Source organism: Triticum dicoccoides, chromosome 1A (genome assembly GCF_002162155.2).
Source record: "Triticum dicoccoides isolate Atlit2015 ecotype Zavitan chromosome 1A, WEW_v2.0, whole genome shotgun sequence".
Taxonomy (NCBI): Eukaryota; Viridiplantae; Streptophyta; class Magnoliopsida; order Poales; family Poaceae; genus Triticum; species Triticum dicoccoides.
In genome coordinates, this window is record NC_041380.1 from 258,108,920 (window position 1) to 258,133,558 (window position 24,639).

Below are 24,639 nucleotides of genomic sequence, written 5' to 3' on the forward strand. Positions count from 1 at the left end.
TGAAAGTTCGAATTCTTAATCCAGTGACTCTTGTTCTATCTTTGTATGCATGAGGTAAAAAAAGTTACTGAGCAGTACCTCAGGAAAACCAGAAGGTTATGCAATGTTGAACTAAAACCACGACAAGTATTATGTAACGGAAGGAGTATAGAGTGATGTCCGTACGTGATGATTATTTCCTGGACATAATGTATACTGAGTGTAGGTTTCAGATGACAAACAGTATAAGCACAGATTCAAAATAGAAATATGTCTAAACTAAGCCTAACGACCACACCGACTGAACAAATCTACTGGGAGATCAGAGAAGTTGTGCAACAATAAAAGCAAGACCAGGATAGAATAGTACACAAGGTTGTCACACTTACATCAGAATTACTTGTGCTCCTATCATCAACCCTCACTGTCATAGAATTCACCTCAGCTTTTTCAGCAACGGAAGAAATGTAGTTACCTCCCTGCAAAAAAGTTGAGTTATCAATTGCAGGAAACAAATTGCACCACAAGGAAACATACTTATTGCCATGAAACATAATCAAAAGGACCAAATACTATTTACTCGGATTGTTAGTGTAATCCTACCATATGCTTAAAGCCTAAAGAAATTGGCTGTGAACCACAATAACCAAACAACAATAAAAAAATGAATTATTCCTATGCAAGCTTACAGATATATTTTAGTGGCTGTTGCAGAGTTAAATGGGTTGTACAGAGAATTACATAGTAGACTATATATGCTGAAGAACCATGAGCATGGAGATGTACTAAATTTTTGACTATCAAGTAGAAGGGAAAGAAGTAGAGATAGAACAGTAGAAGAGGAAGGGGCAGCTCCAATATATCTACTGGGAAGCCTTACAAAAATAAGAATCCTACTGTACTAAGCTCACAAAATTGGATCGGAAGATTGTATGATTAGAATAACCAATAGGATTTTACCTGGTTGAAGCACACAACAAAAGACTCCACACATTTTCTTCAAGAAATTCATTGAACGTTCGGTGTGCGACAACAATGGAACCATAACTGGATTAGTAATGCCATAAAAATGTAATCGTATGTCAATATCTGCATGTCACCTATTTTACGTTTGATTCCCTCTATAGTGGCAGATAAGTTTGCTCTTATCTTTCAGACTGGATTGTACAATAAAAATGTTTTGTCAGATTTAAAAATCTTATTTATGTTGGATGCCCTCTATAATGAACAAGAACTGATTTTTATCTATCCTGAGAACAACTGGATCGGCATTGATCAGTTGCAAGTGCAAGCAGGCTCGGATAACCTGTAATTGAATGCACGTGCACAAAATTTCCTGGTACAACAGTAGTTACTTCACAGAACAATAAGCTAAACTGTTGTTACAATTTCTGTTCTAATAAGTTGAAGGTTTTGTTAGCATGACCAACTTCAGTTCAGGTGTCACAAAAAACATTAGTTCAAGATTTTGAAACAGTTAGTCAGCTTAACCGATAGACTAAAGCCATACTTCACTCACCACGGGCATCCAAGCATCCAGCTTATTTGCATATTGAATTGCAAATGTAATCAAAGGGGCGTAGGGATGGAGGTGCAAGTTAGCCCTGACAGGCATAAAATTCTGGATCACACCCACATATCCTGGTCCAATTTTCCAAGAGGGGTCTTCTTTATCACCCAGATGTCTGGTGTTAAGAAGTTCTCTTGGAGAGTGTCCTCATTCCACCACCTACTGTCAGCAGAAAACAGTTCATTCAGCTTCCTCACCCTTGAAATTCCCTGGGACATTAGGTATTCAGTGGTCAACCCAAATATGTTTGGTTGTGCTATCTCAAATTCTCTTCACTAAGCCTATTTCAAGTGCTCTCCTCCTTTTCAGGATTGCCTCCCAAGTTGTGCGAACTATTGAGCTTAGATCTCACATTAATAAAAAATCACTATTAGAAGTACAATGTGCAGCCAATTGGTGTGCTAAAAAAACCAGAGCACCTTGTAACAACAAACCGGTTAACTGCTCACCTATAGAATGTTTTGCCACCAAATCTGCACTTCTATTTTGATCTCACTTAACTAATTGACAATGTGTGCCACAGTAGAGCATTCTGAATCCCTGCTTTAAACTGAACTAATCCTATGTATATGATTATGACAAGAGTTGCAAAGCACATGATTTTACAGTTCGCTTTCTACTAATCGCTAGACTATCACAAATCATGGTTCCATCTGTACCAGAATCTCGGTCAAGAAACCAATATAAAGTTGCCAAGCCAGAGTCAGTGTATTAATCCTCTATCTCTTTTATTCATTTAGCATTCACATTAGTAAAAAAGTACAGGCAGGTAATATAGCTTGATGTCACAGATTTGCTTACAGCTAGGTGTGGTCAGCTTGAGGGCGCGGAAGCAAATGTCGTAGAGCGCCTTGTTGTCCAGCACCATGCACTCGTCGGCGTTCTCCACCAGCCAGTGAACCGAGAGAGTGACGTTGTAGGGCTCGACCACCGTGTCAGAGACCTTTGGAGATGGGAACACGGAGAAGGTGAGCATCATCCGGCCCGGGTACTGCTCCCTGATCTTGGAACCGGTGCCCCCGCCGAGGGAGTGGCACACCTGGAAGCCTCAGGACAAGCACATGAACAAAAGTCAGAATCGCTGGCCAGAATCTGCGGAACGAAGTAACTGGAGCGACTCCTCAAGAAAGGGGAAAGTACCTTGGAGGCAGCGCAATTCTTGGCCTCCTCGCGGACGACGTCGAGGACGGAGTCGATGAGCTCCCCGCCCTCGGTGTAGTGGCCCTTGGCCCAGTTGTTGCCGGCGCCGGACTGGCCGAAGACAAAGTTGTCGGGGCGGAAGATCTGGCCGTAGGGCCCCTTGTGCACGGAGCCCATGGTGTCGGGCTCGAGATCCATGAGCACGCACCATGGGAGTTGGGAACGCGTGCTCCTGGTCGCCGCTGGCATACATGAGATGGTGGAGGCGCCGGTTGGCGTGCGGGATGGAGCCGGCGGGGACGGCAGCCACGGCGCCGCTGCTGGCTTCCGAGTCTCCGCGGAGGAGGGAGGCGAGGCGGGCCTCGATGTGCTCCACAACGGCTGCGGCAACATCCTCGTCCCGCAGGTAGACGAGGCAGGCGAGGCGGCCGCGATGCGACCACGCCCTGGCATCGACGACGCTGCAGCTCATGTCGTCTAGCACGTCGAACACCTCGGAGATGAGCCCCGTGCGGTCGGCGCTCGTCAGCTCAAGCATGGTGGCCGAGGCCGCCGCCGGCGACGTCGTTTGTTCGCACGGAGAGGCGAGGTCGAGGAGGAGGCCGGGGTTGCGGGGGACGGCAGCGCGGCGTGCTTGGGGCTTCGGGGTGGCGCGCAGAGAGGTGCGACGGTCGCTGCTTGTGGTCGCCGGCGACGGCGTGTGGCGAGTGAGGCCGCCGGAGCGGTGCAAGGAGGCGCGAGGCGCGGGCACAGGAGCTCAGGCTCGAGCGCGCCTCTCCGCGCCGTCCATCCTCCCGGCGAGCGCACTCCATCCTCCGGTGCCAGGCACGGCGGCCGCCGGCGCACGACGGAATGGGCGTAGCCGCCGGCGCAGAGTGGATAAGAGGAAGGAAGGATTGCGGACTGAATTGAAATGCCTATAGGGTTTTGTTTGTAAAAGTGAAACGTTTTTTCTGGGTGCCACTAAAACAGGGACCGCGGGTTGATTTCCTGTAAATCGAGGGACTTTTTTGCAAAACAACCACAACGGACGACCAGAAGCGATAGCTGGTTTATTAGTAGATAAAGATAAAGATATATATATATATACTAGCTAAGTGCCCATGCGTTGCAACGGGATACAAATTCTAGCGATTCAAACATCAATCATGTCAGGACATACAAATTCTAGTGCTTCAAATCATGTCGGACATACAAATTCTAGTGGTTCAAATATCAATCATGCCGGACATACAAATCTAGTGGTTCAACATCAATTGTGTCAAACATATACTTATGATCCTCATGCATGTTAAATAACCACCGCCCCCCTCCCCCCTCTCTATTCCTCTCCCCCTATCTAGTTGTTGTACACCTGTTAATACCACATAAATATTGAAAGCAAAATAATTTGTAACCTAAAATGTTTGCCGGCACCAACTGCAGCTATTCCATGTTGGAAATTTAATTTTCTAAGGGAAGGATGCAGCTTGAGAAACTATAACTTGTCTTATAAAATATATTGCCATTGTAATTCAAAGAGCTGTGCTATTGCATACCTTACCTGTCAATCATGCAAACAATGTATTTCCCAAATACAGAATTACAGGGTTGGTGTCCAAGAGAAGGATCGTCAACTTGTAAGAATGGACCTACACACTTTACTATCTTCAGTCTGGAAAATCGTTCCTATGCGAGATTCAGGATAGATTAGATTCCAAGTGTCAGGTCCTTAATATAATTCTCAAGAATACAAGCAAAGTTTGAAGTACTTCATAAGATAAGATGACTCTTGTTATGCTACAAAGTTACTTGAGCATGTTAAACAGAAGTATTGAACAGTTCCTAATACCCACAAGGAAAAATGCAACTTGTCGATGATTCTCATTAGTAGCAAAGTTGGCCTAGAGTTGAGAAAATATTGTCTTGGACTATAAGGCCTCCTTTTCCTAACCTGGACTGCATCCTATATGATGTACGAGTAAAATGTAGCTAGGTATATATGAACTGAGACAGCTACGTGCAGCAAGAAAGCTGGGATTTAAGAAAACTATGCTCCATACAGGAAGTACCCAGCCACCCAAACTATTAAAGTAACTTCTGAATCTAGGTAACTTAATCCCGGTACTATAGAATATCAAAACAAACAATGTGGTGAAGGGCTGAGGAGTTAACAGATTCAGTATAGCGTCACCATTCAGTCATTCAACATAGATAATAAAGAGCTATATAGTCATTCAGGGACTCCAGCATCGACGCCACCATGTGCAGCATCGTGGTCGCCTACCTCACCTGCGTCCTTGTACTTGGAGCAGGCGACCCACAACCTTGTCGAGGTAGGTCTCCTACAGAGGGAGGCGAGCTAGGGTACAGATCGAAGGAGCGACGACCTCATCTAGGACACAGCTTGGAGGCGGGGAGGCTCAACTGCAGGAATACGCTTGCTCGTCTCTGCTCGCTCGCCTAGGTGGTTCATGCATGGACAGCCTCGAAGACGACCAACCGGCGTTTGCTGCAGCCATACCCGCGAGCACCTCGAGGCGCGCTGCACCTGCTGGAGCAACATGGGGAGAGAGAGGAGGAATCTGTCCACGTCGCCGCCAGATCCACGGCCACCACTGATGTCTCCCATCATTGCGAAGAGAGGGAGCAGGGCCTCACCCTGATGTGCACCTGGCGGAGGAGGAGGTAGGGACGTCGGCGGCGGCTTCAAGAGAGGAGTATGGGAGGCGTGCTCGGATGGGTATGTGTGGCGGCTGTGCTGAGGCGAGGAGGCAGCGCCCACGGGCGGAGATGGGAGGGAGGGCTTAAAATCAGATTGGATGAGAAATTGCGTCCCCGTAATTTCAGACGCGGTGATTGTGCGTGGGAGAATCGGAGAGAGGACGGACGAAAGGACAACGTAAGAGGGGAGACGGAGCCTTCCGTTTGTTTTAGGTAGTATAAGAGATAAGAGATATGTATATATATATATATAAAAGGGGAAGATTATTATTTTTTGGGCTGCACTATTTTATATGTGTAGGTAATCGGCTTCGACCGCATCACATGGTCACTTCGGCAAGCCGATGTCATCGTCTCAATTGGCATAAATTGGCTCGCGTGATCGTCTTGTTGGTCTAATTGCCATATCGACATGTTCAGTTGCCTTGGGGACTTCGGCATTGCTGAGAGAGGTCTACCTCATCGAGTGTTCGGCACACGAGCCATATTTCTTTTATTACTCACTTTGCATCAACTATTAATTATGCAACGATTTTTTTAATTTATTATTATTACTATTAACTCGGGCTTGCACTATTTTCTGTGCACATGTAAATGATTCGGGTTGGGCAGAGCTGTCACCTCGGCATACCGACGTACCACGTCACCTCGGCTAGACCGGGGCTTCGTCATTACTTCATTAACCCACATCGGGGACTTCGGCGTCATACTGTTGGCCTGCTCCGTCGCCTCAGTCGGACTGGGGGTTCCACGTCGCTACCTTATCCGTACTATGTCGCCACTTTGAAGTGCCGAGCTCTTCGCTCCGCCACCTCAGGACCGGCTTTGGGGGCTGGGACCTCGTCCCACCGTATGATCGGGTCGCGCATCGACACCGAGCATATTAACCAGCTAAGTCGCTTCCATGCTCAGTTTTTTTAATTCTTGTTCGGTTTGACCAAACATTATATTTGTGTTAAAAACTTAGTTTGTCAACAAACATTATTTGTTAAAAGCACTTTCTTTCCCAAGTTAACTGGGGGCTCTTAAATTTTATGAGTCATTGTATAATAAAAGTTTTCTTCTTAGTCGTTGCAAAGTCTTTTTCTATCACTTCTTTTTTCGACGTGAGTGTGTGGTCAATAGCCGGGAAGCCTAGTTTATCTCTCAAAGCCGCTCGAGTTTAGTTTGCTAAACTGGCCTAACGAGAAGTACTCCGCCTTCGGGATAGGAGGTTGAAGCCATAGGCTGACCCGCTTGAAGTCTTGAGATTGGATGTGTCATGTTAAAGCACGACAGAAGCACATTTTTTTAAAGACCAATTTCGGATTGGCGCAAAAAACTTGATTTACTTCGGACATAAAGTTTTTACTAAAGTTTTTTGGTTCTCCAAGCTTATGGCATTTTTTGTGTGTCTCCAGCATAAGTCTCGTAGTACAATGCCGGACACCTTTAAAGCTCCGGTAATATCAAAGAGGGGCAGGGCTAGAGCCGAACCCACCAAAAGCCAAGGTATTCCATGGACTCCAACATTCTCGGATACTGCTTTATATGCATCGGTTTCGAATTGTGGTCAATAGTTGAGTTGCCCGGCTCCTGTGCTTGCCTCCTATGTTCCGCTTTGTTTGACTAGGTGTGCAAAGGGAGAACCACTGCGACTTTGCTTCCAGCTTGAATGGTTAAGCACGTCAGTGGAGAAAGCCAAAAACTGACTATCACAATGGGCGTAAACTAGTCAGCGATCTGATGATGGTGTCAAACTATAGATCGATACTGATTACCCCGTGTTAAACGATGGGCCTTTCATAACATTGACTGAAGTATTAATGGCTAGACTTTGGTCGGTGCCGAACACTAACCGGGGGCTCGTAGCTAGCTTCCCTAGTTTAAAGCTCCTATGACTAAGTGAAGTTATAAAGCCGACATATCTGATTGCCTCATTTCCTCTAACACAACCGCCTTCTGGCACCGAGACATCGGCTAAGTGTTGTTTTTTATTGCGGAAACACCCTGCGTATCATCTATAAGGGGGTGGAAGCCGGCGATGGGCCACTTTCAACTGATAAACGGTCGCAACGGAGTCAAATTAAACATATCATCGGCGTTTGTATTTAATATATGAGGGTTGCTGCTACGTCTTAAGCATGTGTTGGTTTTCCCTTGAAGAGGAATGGGTGATGCAGCAAAGTAGCATAAGTATTTCCCTCAGTTTTTAAGAACCAAGGTATCAATCCAGTAGGAGACTACACGCAAATCACCCAGTACATGCACAAACAAATAAGACGTTGCAACCAACGCGATAAAGGGGTTGTCAATCCCTTCATGGCCACTTGCAAAAGTGAGATCTGATAAAGATAATAAGATAAATATTTTTGGTATTTTTGTGGTAAAGATTGGAAAAATAAAGATTGCAAAATAAATAGTAAACTAGAATTGTAGATTGGAAACTTATATGATGTAAAGTAGACCCGGGGGCCATAGGTTTCACTAGTGGCTTCTCTCAAGATAGCATGTATTACGGTGGGTGAACAAATTACTGTCGAGCAATTGATAGAAAAGCACATAATTATGATGATATCTAAGGCAATGATCATGAATATAGGCATCACGTCCGTGACAAGTAGACCGAAACGATTCTGCATCTACTACTATTACTCCACACATCGACCGCTATCCAGCATGCATCTAGAATATTAAATTCATAAGAACGGAGTAACGCATTAGGCAAGATGACATGATGTAGAGGGATAAACTCAAGCAATATGATATAAACCCCATCTTTTTATCCTCGATGGCAACAATACAATACATGTCGTTTCCCTTTCTGTCACTGGGATCGAGCACCGCAAGATTGAACCCAAAGCTAAGCACTTCTCCCATTGCAAGAAAGATCAACCTAGTAGGCCAAACTAAACCGACAATTCGAAGAGACTTGCAAAGATATCAAATCATGCATATAATAATTTAGAGAAGAATCAAATAATATTCATAGATAATCAAGTTCATAAACCCACAATTCATCGGATCTCGGCAAACACACCACAAAAGAGTTACATCGAGTAGATCTCCAAGAAGATCGAGTAGAACTTTGTATTGAGACCCAAAGAGAGAGAATAAGCCATCTAGCTAATAACTATGGACCCGAAGGTCTGTGGTAAACTACTCACACATCATCGGAGAGGCTATGGGGTTGATGTAGAAGCCCTCCGTGATCGAGTCCCCCTCCGGCAGATCGCTGGAAAAGGCACCAAGATGGGATCTCACGGGTACAGAAGGTTGCGGCGGTGGAAAAGGTGTTTCGTGGCTCTCACCGAAGGTTTCCGGGTATAATAGTATATATAGGCGAAATAAGTAGGTCGGTGGAGCTGCGAGGGGCCCACAAGGGTGGGGGCGCGCCCTCCTTCCTCGTGGCTTCCTCGCCGCTTCCTTGACGTCCACTCCAAGTCTCCTAGATTGCGTTTGTTCCAAAAGCAATCCTCGCGAAGGTTTCATTCCGTTTGGATTCCGTTTGATATTCCTTTTCTGCGAAACACTAAAATAGGCAAAAACAACAACAATTTGCACTGGGCTTTCGGTTAATAGGTTAGTCCCAAAAATAATATAAAAAGGTATATTAAAGCCCATTAAACATCCAAAACAGATAACATAATAGCATGGAACGATCAAAAATTATAGATACGTTGGAGACGTATCGAGCATCCCCAAGCTTAATTCCTGCTCGGCCTCAAGTAGGTAAATGATAAAAACAGAATTTTTGATGTGGAATGCTCCCTAACATAATTTTTAATGTAATTCTTTATTGTGGCATGAATGTTCAGATCCAAAATATTCAAGATAAAGTTTAATATTGACACAAAAATAGTAATACTTCAAGCATGCTAACCACGCAATTATGTCTTATCAAAATAACATAGCCAAAGAAAGCTTATCCCTACAAAATCATATAGTTTGGTCATGCTTATTTTCGTCACACAAAATGCTCCCATCATGCATAACCCCGATGACAAGCCGAGCAATTGGTTCATACTTTTTAACGCGCTTCAGCCTTTTCAACCCTTACGCAATACATGAGTGCAAGCCATGGATATAGCACTATAGGTGGAATAGCATATGATGGTGGGGGTTATGTGAGAAGACAAAAAAGGAGAAAGTCTCACATTGACGCGGCTAATCAACGGGCTATGGAGCTGCCCATCAATTGATGTCAATGCAAGGAGTAGGGATTGCCATGCTACGGATGCACTAGAGCTATAAGTGTATGAAAGCTCATCTAAAGAAACTAAGTGGGTGTGCATCCAACTTGCTTGCTCATGAAGACCTAGGGGCATTTTGAGGAAGCCCATCATTGGAATATACAAGCCAAGTTCTATAATGAAAAATTCGCACTAGTATATGAAAGGGACAAAATAAAAAAACTCTCTATCATGAAGATCATGGTGCTATTTTGAAGCACAAGTGTGGAAAAAGGATAGAAACATTGCCCCTTCTCTCTTTTTCTCTTTTTTTGTTTGGGCTTCTTTGACCTCTTTTTTGGGATTCTTTGGCCTCTTTTTTATTTCATAGTCTCCATCCTTCTTTTCTCACATGGGACAATGCTCTAATAATGATCATCGCACTTTTATTTACTCATAACTCAATGTTACAACTCGATACTAGAACAAAAATATGACTCTATGTGAATGCCTCCGGCGGTGTACCGGGATATGTGATGAATCAAGAGCGACATGTATGAAAGAATTATGAAAGTGGCTTTGCCACAAATACGATGTCAACTACATGATCATGCAAAGCAATATGACAATGATGGAGTGTGTCATAATAAATGGAATGGTGGAAAGTTGCATGGCAATATATCGCGGAATGGCTATGGAAATGCCATAATAGGTAGGTATGGTGGCTGTTTTGAGGAAGATATAAGGAGGCTTATGTGTGATAGAGCGTATTGTATCACGGGGTTTGGATGCACCGGCGAAGTTTGCACCAACTCTCAAGGTGAGAAAGGGCAATCCACGGTACCGTAGAGGCTAGCAATTTGCGGAAAGGTAAGAGTGTGTATGATCCATTGACTCACATTAGTCATAAAGAACTCATATACTTATTGCAAAAGTTTATTATCCCTCGAAGCAAAGTACTACTATGCATGCCCCTAGAGGGATAGATTGGTAGGAAAAGACCATCGCTCGTCCCCAACCGCCACTCATAAGGAAAGCACTCAAAAAACACCCCATGCTTCAAATTTGTCACACAACGTTTACCATACGTGCATGCTACGGGACTTGACAACTTTAACACAAGTACTTCTCAATTTCACAATTACCCAACTAGCATGACTCTAACATTACCACCTTTATATCTCAAAACATCTATCAAGTATCATAGTATTCAATGCACTCTATATGAAAGTTTTTATCATACCCATCTTGAATGCCTATCATATTAGGACTAATTTTATAGCCAAAGCAAATTACCAGGCTGTTCTAAAAGACTCTCAAAATAATATAAATGAAGCATGAGAGATCAATAATTTCTACAAAATAAAACTACCACCGTGCTCTAAAAAATATAAGTGAAGCACTAGAGCAAAATTATCTAGCTCAAAAGATATAAGTGAAGCACATAGAGTATTCTAATAAATTCCGATTCATGGTGTCTCTCCCAAAAGGTGTATATAGCAAGGATGATTGTGGTAAACTAAAAAGCAAAGACTCAAATTATACAAGACGCTCCAAGCAAAACACATATCATGTGGTGAATAAAAATATAGCCTCAAGTAAAGTTACCGATAGACGAAGAAGAAAGAGGGGATGCCTTCCGGGGCATCCCCAATCTTAGTCTTTTGGTTGTCCTTGGATTTTACCTTGGGGTGCCTTGGGCATCCCCAAGCTTAGGCTCTTGCCACTCCTTGTTCCAAAATCCATCAAATCTTTACCCCAAAACTTGAAAACTTCACAACACAAAACTCAACTAAGAATCTCATGAGCTCCGTTAGTATAAGAAAACAAATCACCACCTTAAGTTACTATAATGAACTCATTATTTATTTATATTGGTGTTAAACCTACTATATTCCAACTTCTCGATGGTTCATACCCTCGATACTAGCCATAGATTCATCAAAATAAGCAAACAACACACGAAAAACAGAATCTATCAAAAACAGAATAGTCTGTACCAATCTGTAGGTTTCAAATATTTATGTAACTCCACAAATCCTGAGATATTAGGACGTCCTAAATAATTTGTATATTGATCTACTGTAGTTGGAATTGGTATTTTATCGCTCTCTGGTAAAAAATGAAAATTATTCTTGTGAGCGTTTACTTTCTACTTTTTTCCAACAAGATCAAATAACAATCACCCAAGAAGATCTTAAAGGTTTTACTTGGCACAAACACTAATTAAAACATAAAAATGCAATCATAACAGAGGATCGATGGTTTATTTATTACTAACCAGGAACAAAAAGCAATGGACAAAAATAAAATTGGGTTGCCCCCTAACAAACGCTATTGTTTAACGCCCCTAGCTAGGCGTAAAAGTAAGGATAGATCTAAGTATTGTCATCTTTGGTATGCAATCCATATGTGGCTCTCATAATAGATTCATAAAGTAATTTAATTTTCTTTCTAGGAAAGTGTTCCATGCCTTTCCTTAACGGAAATTGGATTCTAATATTTCCTTCTTTCATGTCAATAATTGCACCAATCGTTCTAAGGAAAGGTCTACCAAGAATAATAGGACATGTAGGATTGCAATCTATATCAAGAACGATGAAGTCTACAGGCACATAATTCCTATTTGCAACAATAAGAACATCATTAATCCTTCCCATAGGTTTCTTAATGGTGGAATCCGCAAGATGCAAATTTAAAGAGCAATCATCAAATTCCCGGAAACCTAGCACATCACACAAAGTTTTTGGAACTGTGGAAACACTAGCACCCAAATCACATAAAGTATAACATTCATAATCTTTCATCTTAATTTTAATAGTAGGTTCCCACTCATCATAAAGTTTTCCAGGGATAGAAACTTCTAATTCAAGCTTTTCTTTATGGGATTGCATTAAAGCATCAACGATGTGTTTAGTAAAATCTTTGTTTTGACTATAAGCATGAGGAGAATTTAACACGGATTGCAACAAGGAAATACAATCTATTAAAGAACAATTATCATAATTAAATTCCTTGAATCCAAAATAGTGGGTTCATTGCTACGTAAAGTTTTGACCTCTTCAATCCCACTTTTACCAATTTTTGCATCAAGATCTAAAAACTCCGAATAATTGGGACGCCTTTTAACTAAAGTTGCCTCATCTCCAGTCCCATCTTTATCAAGATTCATATTGGAAAACAAAGATTTAATAGGAGACACATCAATCACTTTTAGATCTTCATTATTATTATTATTATTATTATCTAGATCTTCCGGTTTAGCGGCCATCTTATTAACTAAGGTGGCTTACATATCCGAAATTTGGGCTATCAAGTTTTCAAGATGAGCAAACTGAGTTTTCAAACCATAAAATTCCTTAGACATATCATCGAGCTCTTTATTCATGTACTCCATGAAACTTTTTTGTTCTTTAAGCTCATTTCTGGAGAAATTATTATGCTCAAAGTGCAAAGACATAAAACTTATAACATTGTTTTCAATTTCTTCCAACCTTCTAAGGTGGGGATCAATGCTTTTAGGTGGAGCCATCGTGACAAACAATTAATCCAACAAGAAAGCACAAAAGAAGCAAGCAAAAAGAGATGAACGAAAAAAGGGCAAATAAAATGGCAAAGGTGAAGTGGGGGAGAGGAAAACGAGAGGCAAATGGCAAATAATGTAATGCGAGGGATACTTAGTATGTCTTGACTTGTGCGTAGATCTCCCCGGCAACGGCGCCGGAAATCCTTCTTTCTACCTCTTGAGCATGCGTTGGTTTTCCCTTGAAGAGGAATGGGTGATGCAGCAAAGTAGTATAAGTATTTCCCTCGGTTTTTGAGAACCAATGTATCAATCTAGTAGGAGACTACACGCAAATCACCTAGTACCAGCACAAACAAATAAGAACCTTGCAACCAACGTGATAAAGGGGTTGTCAATCCCTTCACGGCCACTTGCAAAAGTGAGATCTGATAAAGATAATAAGATAAATATTTTTGGTATTTTTGTGGTAAAGATTGGAAAATAAAGATTACAAAATAAATAGTAAACTAGAATTGTAGATTGGAAACTTATATGATGTAAAGTAGACCCGGGGGCCATAGGTTTCACTAGTGGCTTTTCTCAAGATAGCATGTATTACGGTGGGTGAACCAATTACTGCCGAGAAATTGATAGAAAAGCGCATAGTTATGATGATATATAAGGCAATGATCATGAATATAGGCACCACGTCCGTGACAAGTAGACCGAAACGATTCTGCATCTACTACTATTACTCCACACATCAACCGCTATCCAGCATATATCTAGAGTATTAAGTTCATAAGAACGGAGTAACACATTAGGCAAGATGACATGATGTAGAGGGATAAACTCAAGCAATATGATATAAACCCCATATTTTTATCCTCGATGGCAACAATACAATATGTGTCGTTTCCCTTTCTGTCACTAGGATCAAGCACCGCAAGATTGAACCCAAAGCTAAGCACTTCTCCCATTGCAAGAAAGATCAATCCAGTAGGCCAAACTAAACCGATAATTCGAAAAGACTTGCAAAGATATCAAATCATGCATATACGAATTCAGAGAAGAATCAAATAATATTCATAGATAATCAAGTTCATAAACCCACAATTCATCGTATCTCGGCAAACACACCGCAAAAGAGTTACAACGAATAGATCTCCAAGAAGATCGAGGAGAACTTTGTATTGAGATCCAAAGAGAGAGAAGAAGCCATCTAGCTAATAGCTATGGACCTGAAGGTCTATGGTAAACTACTCACACATCATCAGAGAGGCTATGGTGTTGATGTAGAAGCCCTCCGTGATCGAATCCCCCTCCGGCAGATCGCCGGAAAAGGCCCCAAGATGGGATCTCACGGGTACAGAAGGTTGCGGCGGTGGAAAAGGTGTTTCGTGGCTCTCCCTGAAGGTTTTAGGGTATAAGACCATATATAGGTGAAATAAGTAGGTCGGTGGAGCTGCAATGGGCCCACGAGGGTGGGGGGCGCGCCCTCCTACCTCGTGGCTTCCTCGATGTTTCCTTGACGTCCACTCCAAGTCTCCTGGATTGCGTTTGTTCCAAAAACGATCCTCGCGAAGGTTTCATTCCGTTTGATATTCCTTTTCTGCGAAACACTGAAATAGGCAAAAAACAACAATTTGCACTGGGCTTTCGGTTATAGGTTAGTCCCAAAAATAATATAAAAAGGTATATTAAAGCCCATTAAACATCCAAAACAAATAATATAATAGCATGGAACAATCAAAAATTATAGATACGTTGGAGACGTATCAGCTGCCTTCTGTAATCATCATTATAAAGCCATAAATATGCATCAATTTGACTTAAGATTTTGGCCATGCTGGGTTGCCTGGCTCCTGTGCTTACCCCAACGCTCCTGATTGTTCGACTAGGCAGTAAAGGGAGCACCTCTTTGATTGTTACTACCGGGTCATCCCACTTAGTACCTCAGACTAGATGAAGCCGAAAGCTAGTGATCTTAAAGGATATAATTGGTCGGCAACAACGGAAGTGAAAATTTAGGTTCGCTAAAGACCACATAGTTCAGGAACTTTCCCCAAACTAAATCCTCAATATTTTTCTCCCGCATTGATCGGAGGTGAGGTTTCATGATCATGGTTGGCATGACAACCCAAAGAAAGGAACCGATAACAGGACTACTTTCTTTGCAAGATGTTTCTTACATTAAATAGTAATATAACATTCTCTTCGCATACCTTTGTTTATAAAACCGTATGGCCGGATTGCCTTGTTTATCGTAAATATTTGCCCTAATAAAGGCTTTATAAAGTGGGACAAACACTCCCCGGCTACTGGCAGAGGAGGTTGCAGCCGATGGTCGGTCAACAAATTTTTGTACAGTGTGGATCCGAGCATTAATGATGTAGAGTACTTGGATACATAGATTCATTACACATAATTTGTAATTTTACTCCGGATATCGATCCTTAATTCGGCCACTCGTGCCCACATTAAGGCTCGGGGGCTACTGGGCTTTGGGCTTATCATTTACTAATATTAAAGGGGAACATCAATCCCTTGATTTGGTGTTGCCACCCGACCATTGTCTCAGAGGCTACTGCATTGCCTATTCAATACAAAAAATTCAAAGTGCTCAATGTTTAGCTTGAACGAACTATGGGCAAACGCATCTTCGGATAACAATAGGAACTATCTAGGACATATCCGGCATCAAGCTAGTATATTACGATGACTTCTTGATACCCTCTCTGAAGGGCTCGTCCGCCAGTCACTATCTCCTCTAATGTGCATCTCGGATTTTAGGCCGACACACACCTTGAGGGCTACTGGCTATATATCTCGTCAGTAAATAAATTGCATCAATCAAAAATAAAATCCGCAAACAATCATCCCAAGCCCGAGGTGGTGCATCACCTCAGAAGCAGTCCGGCATAAAGCTCGGGTGCAAGTGGCTGGCTCTATAGAGGGCATTTCCGGTATTAAAGCTCGGCTAAACTCCTTTGACTTTTCACTAGTAGAAAAAGGGCCATTTGTCCCGGTTCCTAAGGGCCATTTGTCCCGGTTGTTGAACCGGGACTAAAGGGTCGTTACTAAAGCCCTAGGCCTTTAGTCCCGGTTCTTACACGAACCGGGACAGATGGGCCTCCACGTGGCTGGTGCGGCGAGCCCAGGGAGGAGGCCCTTTGGTCCCGGTTGGTGGCACCAACCGGGACCAATAGGCATCCACGCGTCAGCAGCTCGCAGGAGCTGGGATTTTTGTTTTTTTAAAGGGGTGGGTTTTGGCGGTTTTGGGGGGTTAATTTGGGTGTTTCATATATTGTGTTAGTTAGCTAATTAATAGAGAGAAGTCTCCTCTCTTATCTCCATGCTTGGTCGACGCTACGTACTATACGTATAGAGAGGACTCGGCACGCTAGCTAGTAAAGCAAAAATGAAGGAAACAGAAGATCATCATGAACATATGCATACATAGAGAAGTGATATCGACCTCTCCTTCTCCGAGAGATTGGTCAAACAACAAGTTTTCGTATATCTATCCGACGCTACTGGCTACATATATACAATATAAGATCTTTTACAATATAATCCCCTAATTATATATGAACTCAGGGTCCACATGGTATTCTCCGTCTTTATCGGTCACGTGGTCAAGAAAGAATGCCGCCAATTCGTCTTGAATTGCTCGCATGCGATCTGGTGCTAGGAGTTCATCCCGCATCCAAAACATCTAATTTAAAGAAGGGGGTCAATACATATATATGAATGAATGAAACTCAACACAAATGATGGTAATAAAATAAAATTCTGAATATTATTGCTTATGCACTTCATATTGTTTTTAGTGTAGCCCCGCTCACAGGTCGTGTGGCGGATGGACTCGCAAACGTAGTATCCATAGTAATTATTCCCGGCTTCCTGCCACAACCACTTTACAAGAAATAAAGGTAATCAAACTAATAAGCAAGCATGCTAAATGGTATTGATGAAACTAGCGCTTGAATCACTAGGAGATGCGTGGAACATGCTAGTAGTACTTACTTTCGGGTGTTTACATTGCAGCTTCTTCGGCAGTCCCGGAGCTTTTGAGGTGAATTTTTTCCAAACCCTGCCAGAAAGAAAACAATTATTTGATATCAGGAAGTGAACAAAGTTGCCGATATGGTGCGATAATGATCGATTTAACTTACTTCTCGAGCATTTGAGTCATGTCCGCATACTCCCGGGGATCTTTTTGTCTCGAGTCTAAGACAGTTACTAGTCCCTGCTCAAGCTTAATCTCTAGGAGAATATAGTGGAACCTGCGCACGCATCCATAACTCATCAATTACATTACTATAACCTCCACTAATAAGGGAAACCGAATATGCACAATAAAGTAACATTCACTTGAAGTTGTAAGGAAAGAGTATTATAGCTTTGTTTTGATTTAATACCAACGATCGTAGCAAGTTGGCCTCGGTATATTTTCCTGAAGTTCAACCGAATATGCATCTATGACATTTGTGTTAATGAACCCAATATCACTGATTTGTCTTTTCTTCAATTCGGTGATCTCCAATCTGCATAATATAGTGAGGATAATTATAAATACATGCAATGAAAGAGCTGACCTATATATAGAGACTTAATGACAGAAGTAGTACTTACAGACAGTAGCAAGTGACCGTTAATTTATTGAGGGCCTTCTGATTGAAAACCTGGAAGAACTCCTCAAATGGAACATTCAATAGATCATTTCCAACGAGGTCATGCTCCTCTTTAACTCTCAGCGTCAAAATATTCCTCCCCCAGACTCTCTGCAGGTTTTCATATACCAATCATGGAATCTTCGCATCATCGTTGTTAGAGATCTTTCATCTTTGACGCACTACAAAAAAAATACACTTTCGTGATGATACGTGTTTGTCACAGTAGGTCACGTTTTCTGTCATGCATGTACATCCATGACAAATTTATGACAGAATCAAGATAGTCATACCTGTGCTGTCGTAGAAGTGTTCCATGACATTACCAAAATTATCATCACGGAAGTGTCCACTTCCATGACGATAAATCGCGCGTCACGGAAGTGCTTTCGTCAAGGGCGACCGACACGTGGCATCCACCGTAACAGAACGCCATTAAGCTATCGGGTCCGGTTTTGGATTCGATAACCCGTTAACAGCCTGGACCAATGGGGATTTTCCACGTGTAAATTTCTGATTGGCTGACGGAAAAACATGTTAGCTCCGCGTTGGCACAGGTGTCACTCATCCAATGGGCGAGATGCGCCTATGACATGTTGACACGTGGACCGACCCAAAAGTGGACTATAAAGTTTAAATGGGCCGACCCAACTAAAGGCCCACAAGATTTTCCAGTCCATAATGGGCGGCCCCAGCAAAAGGCCCATGAGATTTTGCGTATCATAATGGGTCGGCCCAACTAAAGGCCCATGAGATTTTGCGGGCCATAATGGGCCAGCCCAGCTAAAGGCCCACAAGATTTTGCAGATCATAATGGGCCGGCCTAGCTAAAGGCCCACAAGATTTTGCAGATCATAATGGGCCGGCCCAGCTAAAGGCCCAACATTCTCAGTTAAGGCCCGTATGGCTAGTGTCAAATCGGCCCGTCAACGACCTGTCCTAAACTTGTCATCATCGCGGTCCATGGTCACTTCTGGCCCATTAATAGTCCGCTAAGTATATGGGCTGAATTATGGCCCGGTGTATTTCCGGCCTGTTAAAGGACCTGCTTCATTTGGGCCCATTTACGGGCCATTGAAACTTTCGGCACATAAACGATCATGAAGGATTTGGGTCATATTCGGCCATGTATGAAATTCGGCCTATTAGAGGCCCACTATAGATCTGGGCCACTTTCGGCCTGTTATGATTTTCGGCTTGTTAACGTCGGACGAAATCCATGGGCCATATGTGGCCCAACATCACATCGGGCCCATTAATGGCCCATATAAAAATGACGATAATCTAGCCCGACCGAACTTCCGGCCTGTTAAAGGCCCATGTATTAGGTCGGTGCATTTACGGCCCGTCCGAATTTCGGCCAGTGAAAGATCCGCATCGTAAATGGGCCATCATTTCGGCCTGCTAAGAGCCTAAGACTAGTGGGTTATTTGGCACAATCAGGGCCCAATCTCACTTTCGGTCTTTTAAAGGCCCATGTTTTTTATGGGCTCGATATATTTACACCTGTAAACGGCCTATTGTTACTGAGGGCCCAAATTATGTTTAGGCCTGTTAAAGGCCCACTATGGGCACAGGCCTACCAGAAAAATATGAAATCTTATGCTGATTTAGGCCCAAATATTTTTAGTGGGCTACATGCAAATTTTGGCCCATAATTGTTTTTAGCCCAATTGGAATGGGCCCGACAAATGTTGGCATGTTGGGCTCCTACGAAGCTTTCGGTCGAACACATTACTAAGATAAACCTACACTATACAAAAATGGCATCGTAATTATTGCAGCCTTTGGCAGCATCATAAATGTTGTATCACAACAAAATAAATTCCAACCATACAACAAAAGGCCTGTTGGCATAAAGATTACAGTCCTTGCAAATCAAAGCACCATCAGATGTATAGAAGCACAGATCATTTGACCTGAGTGCTCATGTTTCAGGCTGTAGAGTCTGATGGAGCAGCATGATCTTCACCTTTTTTCCGCCATTGCTCTTGAACAACGAAGCGAATGTCTGATAGTCTAGTTTCAAAACCATTCATATCTTGACAACATTTGTCAACCACTATTCTTGTTTCCAAAATGACGTCCATTAGGGATTGGGCTTGTGTTTGGAGCACAGATATATCACTCTGTCTAGCAGGAAGATTTTGTTCAGTAGGCGATTTGGACGAGGTTACCTTGACAACCAACCCAGAATTACGCAGGAAGGTGCTTTTTGCACTGTTAGTGGAGAGATACTGACACACTGCAGCAAGAGGTGACATTGTGCCTGTGGTAGCCTCGTCACCTTCAGGTGGTTGTGGCTGTTCAATCATTTTTTCCATAGCTTCCTGAAAGTTTGAACTTGTAGATTAGTGTACCAGATAAGTTACTAATGAGACAAAAACAAACAAAGTAGGTTACACGTTTATACATAACTTATTTTGATGAACTACTGTAATACATTAGCATGTATTGTAGTGCCAACTACATAATAAAATCACTTTCAGAACATATGTCCATGTAGCATGCCTACTGTATTGTCTATTTCCTCACATTCCTTAACATCTAAGGATAAAGAGACATGGTTTAAAGTAGATGAACATAGTATGACATCATTCATATCATGGGCAAACATATATAAAACAAACAGGCTATTTTATCATTGTGTGCACACGTGAACATAACAACTAGAATATAGATCAAGACCAAAAGAATATCATTCATCTCTTTTAAACCATGTAAGGTGAAATGATACGTTAAGACAACTGTGTATAAAAGTGAACATAGTAACTGACATTGGCTGCAAACCAAGTAGTTAAATGAACACATCACAATACCAATGGGTTCAAAGGCAGGAGGAGTAAGGACTTATAACATCGGCTTCAACTGGTGTGCTCATGCCCTTCATCTTGCTGGTGTGGCAATCCTTGAAGATTTGCACTTCATTCGGTTCAGGTTCTTTTTGGTCCGCACAGGCTTTCCTCTATATCTGGAACAAGTCAATATAGATATAATAATATGGCACAGAAAAAAGAAGTAGCAGCTATTTACAAGAGCCTCATAGTGTGAAATATAGCTACGAGATCCTGTTGTGTGTTGGAATTTCACCTTAGAACGGTTGGTCTTGTTCTTCAAACAGTTAGCCTAGAAGAAGATACACTTGTAAGGCACATACATAAATACAAGTTCAATTTGTGGTCTGATCAAATACATATAGCCTACCTGATACTTTGGATCAGACCAGTGTTTAACGAGGGATGTCCAGTCTTCATCTGTAATATATTCCACTGGAGATGTTTGGGCGATTTCATTGTTAGCCTTCCCTTCAAAGTGAGATTTTCTAAGGTGGTACCGATACTGTCGCAGAGCAGGCTAAAAAACATGAGTTCATGCTTGTTTAGTTGCATCATCTTTCGGATCCAACTTGAACCTCATCTGTTGAAAAAAGAATGTGAGTCTTATTTGGAGGAAGCTAGAAAGTATGGGACAAAGCAAGACAATATTACTAATTGCGATGAATAACATTACTTAAGGATAAATGGTCAAGGAAGGTGTTAAACTGGGTATTGTCTTTCTCATTCATGTACTGGATCCACGTTGGGAGGATACATTGATGACACCTAACGGCAACGACTACCTCTGATACTAACTTGGCTAACTATGTAGCATCATGTGGCCTTTTTAAACCTGCCTCAAAATGGATCTCCATTCTTCCTCCTTTAGATTTTGTTGATCTGTCAAGCATTATCCCTGATGTCTGTTTCCGCTTGCGTCGTGGTGCTAGTTCAACAACGAATATGGAAAGTGTTAGTGTACATCAAACTGTGAGAGTACATATAAAGGAGCATGCAACTGCAACTTGACTCGGTCAGGTACCATCTTGGTGTTGATGCTCGTGAGGTTCATCTGATCTTGCCAAGTCCTGTTGTGTCAGCAATGCTTCGGAAGTAGTGTTAGGTGTGAAGGCAGCTTGGGAACTGGCCAGTTCCGGAGCAAACGAACGAGTAACTCGTTGAGATGCTGGTACAGTTGAAGCGGATGCTGCAGCTGGTGGAGCAGGTGATACTGTGTTTGTAGATTTAGCCGGCGGACTTGGACCTTCTACTGCACTATAAGTACCAGCAGAATCTGGACGATAGATCCTTTTCCGTTTCTCCCGTCGAGTAACACCACTCCCTACTATATTATTTTCCTTGCTCTTTTTTTACTTTGCCATGTGAAGCCATACCCACAACACAAAAGAATAAAATTGCTCTTCAGAACTCATTGATGCATGATACAGACAAACAATACTTTGATGTAATATGTAGGAAAAATGGACGGCTTGACATATCCACACCTATGATGTGGTAACTAAGCAGAAGGCACTTTAACAAATTAGAAGCAATGCAAACTAGACACCATATGAAAGGTGCAATCAATATCACTCTGCCAAGTTAAAAATGTCTCGTCATAGGTGGCATTCATCAAACTAGAAGCAATACATGCTAGAAAACATATTCAAGACGCAAACCAATATCACACTGCCAACTTAAAGGTGTTCCATCATAAGTGACTGATGCAGGATACACAAGAAGAGTAGTTTCATGTATGAACATGGTGTGATAGACAGATATAGTATGTACCAAAAACAAGAAAGCGTGTCATATTCACACGTATCATGTGTAAGCTAAGCAGATGCAGTTTACACTAACTAGGAGCAATACAAGCTAGACACCATATGCAACATGCAACCAGATATCACACTGCCAAGTTAGAGCAAGCACCTTGGATGGTGGAGTAGGGGAGCGGAGACTTGGACCTTGTAATGCACTATCAGTACAAGGAGAATCGGTATAGATGCTCCGTTTACGTTGCCGCAGAGGACCACCATCATCGCCTTCCTTACCTTTTCCTTCCTCTTTCTTGATTTTGCCTTGTCAAGTCAAACCCACAAGAAAAAGGAATAAAATTTTCTCTTCACAACTCATTGATGCATGATACTGACGAACACCACTTTCATGTAAGGCAGCCGCATGGTAGGAGGATGGAATATGTATGAAAAATAGGATGGTGTGACATATTGACATGTATGATGTATAAAGTGTAAACTAAGCACAAGGTGCTTGAACTTGTTAGAATCAATGCAAGCTAGAAACCATATGAAAGATGAAAATAATATCACTCTGCCAAATTAAAAGGGTTCCCTAACAAATGTATTTGACCAAATTAGAAGCAATACATGGCAACAGGCTAGAAATAATATGCAATATGCAACGAATAAAGGTGACTCATCGTAAGTGATTGATGCAGGATACAGAAGAGAGGTAGTTTCATGTAAGAACAAGGTTAACACATAGATGTAGTGTGTACCAAAAATATAAAGGCATGTCATATTCACAGGTATAATGTGTAAACTAAGCAGATGCAATTTGCCCTAATTAGAAGCATTACAAGCTAGACATTGTATGCAACATGCAACCACATATCACACTGCGAAGTTAGAGCAAGCACCTATGATGGTGGTGTGGGGGAATTGCGGTTATCAACTAGAGATCTATATTGACTATCTTCATTTAGCCTTGCTGTTTCTTGAGAATCATGTGGGGAGGATGACACCGCACTCTTTATACAAGTATGGCGTCTCACAGTAACCCACTCGGGTGACTATCTCATCATAAGTGATTGACGAGGGATACAAAAGAGCATTAGTTTGATGTACGAACATGGTTAATAGACATATGTAGTATGTATCAAAAACAGGAAGGCATGTCATTATCAAAGGTATAATGTGTAAAGTAAGCAGATGCAATTTAACCAAATTGGAAGCAATACAAGCTAGACACCATATGCAACATGCAACCACATTTGACAGCATGAAGTTAAAGCAAGCACCTGGGATGGTTGTGTGTGGCAATTGAGATCATCAACTGCAGAGCTATGTTTACTGTCTCCAACTGCTAACACTGCATCCTTTAGAGCGCTGAAAAGCTTAGTGCTTATCTTCGAATTACACTGGAGCGGCTTCTGTCTTTTCTTTTCAGCATTCATCAACACTGCGCCAGAGTCTAAAATACCCATGCATAAAAAAACAATAGTGTGAGTATGGGTGAAGTGTGTACACAATTAGTACAGTGTAAAGGTAGCAGATAACAGGTCGGTGAGAAATAAATGACGGGAGACATATGATAGCTCTACAACATGCATGGCACACTAAATTACTACAGGATTCTATGAAAATAACATTCGACTGAAAACAAATAGGTCAATCCATTTTTTCTGCACGGTACAATGTACAAAGAACAAGCAGATCGCCTTCATCTACCTCCAGCCAGTCAGTGTTGACAATCTTCCTCGAAACAGCAGCGACCACCGGCCCAGTCCCCTGCCTGCGCCCTCCCCTCGACCTCACCGCACTTCTATGCTTGGCACCGCCCCCCGGCCATCCATTCAAGCCCTGCCGACCTCCAGATTGGGCGCAAGCAGCTCCTGTGCCCCACACCCCTATGATAGACACCTATGTGCCGCTTCCCCGGCGAACAGGCGGACTAGGTGCTTCGTGCGCCTAAGCGGGTGCTGCTTCTTTTAATTGCGGTTCGACTGACCCTGAATTGAAATCCAGGCGAGCTACTGACCTCTAGCAAAGGTGAAATAGTAAAGGGAGGAAACCATATGCATTTAGTATCATGAAGAAGATGCAGCAAGAAGCGCTCGACTAGTTTCTTTCGTGGGATGAATACGGTGTGAGCAGAGACGTAAGGTTTGCACGAATAAGGGAGAGGAGTACCTCTTTCTGCTGGCAGTGATGTGTCCTCCTTCTGTTTTTCCAACGATCTTCTTATGGTTCACTTGAAATGAGAAGTTGTGGAGGACGATGCAGCCTTGGACGAACCCATGGCCAAGTTGTTGAGTGTGGTGCGGTGCCGTCTGTCGGCGGCGGGGAAGTAGATTCAA

The 24,639-nt window shown here is 42.4% G+C and overlaps 1 pseudogene; it reads right to left on the minus strand.

Moving 5' to 3' along the window:
- LOC119267943 overlaps positions 1-5,536 on the minus strand; it is a 10,263-nt pseudogene extending 4,727 nt beyond the window's left edge.
- Between the last annotated feature and the right edge of the window lie 19,103 nt (positions 5,537-24,639).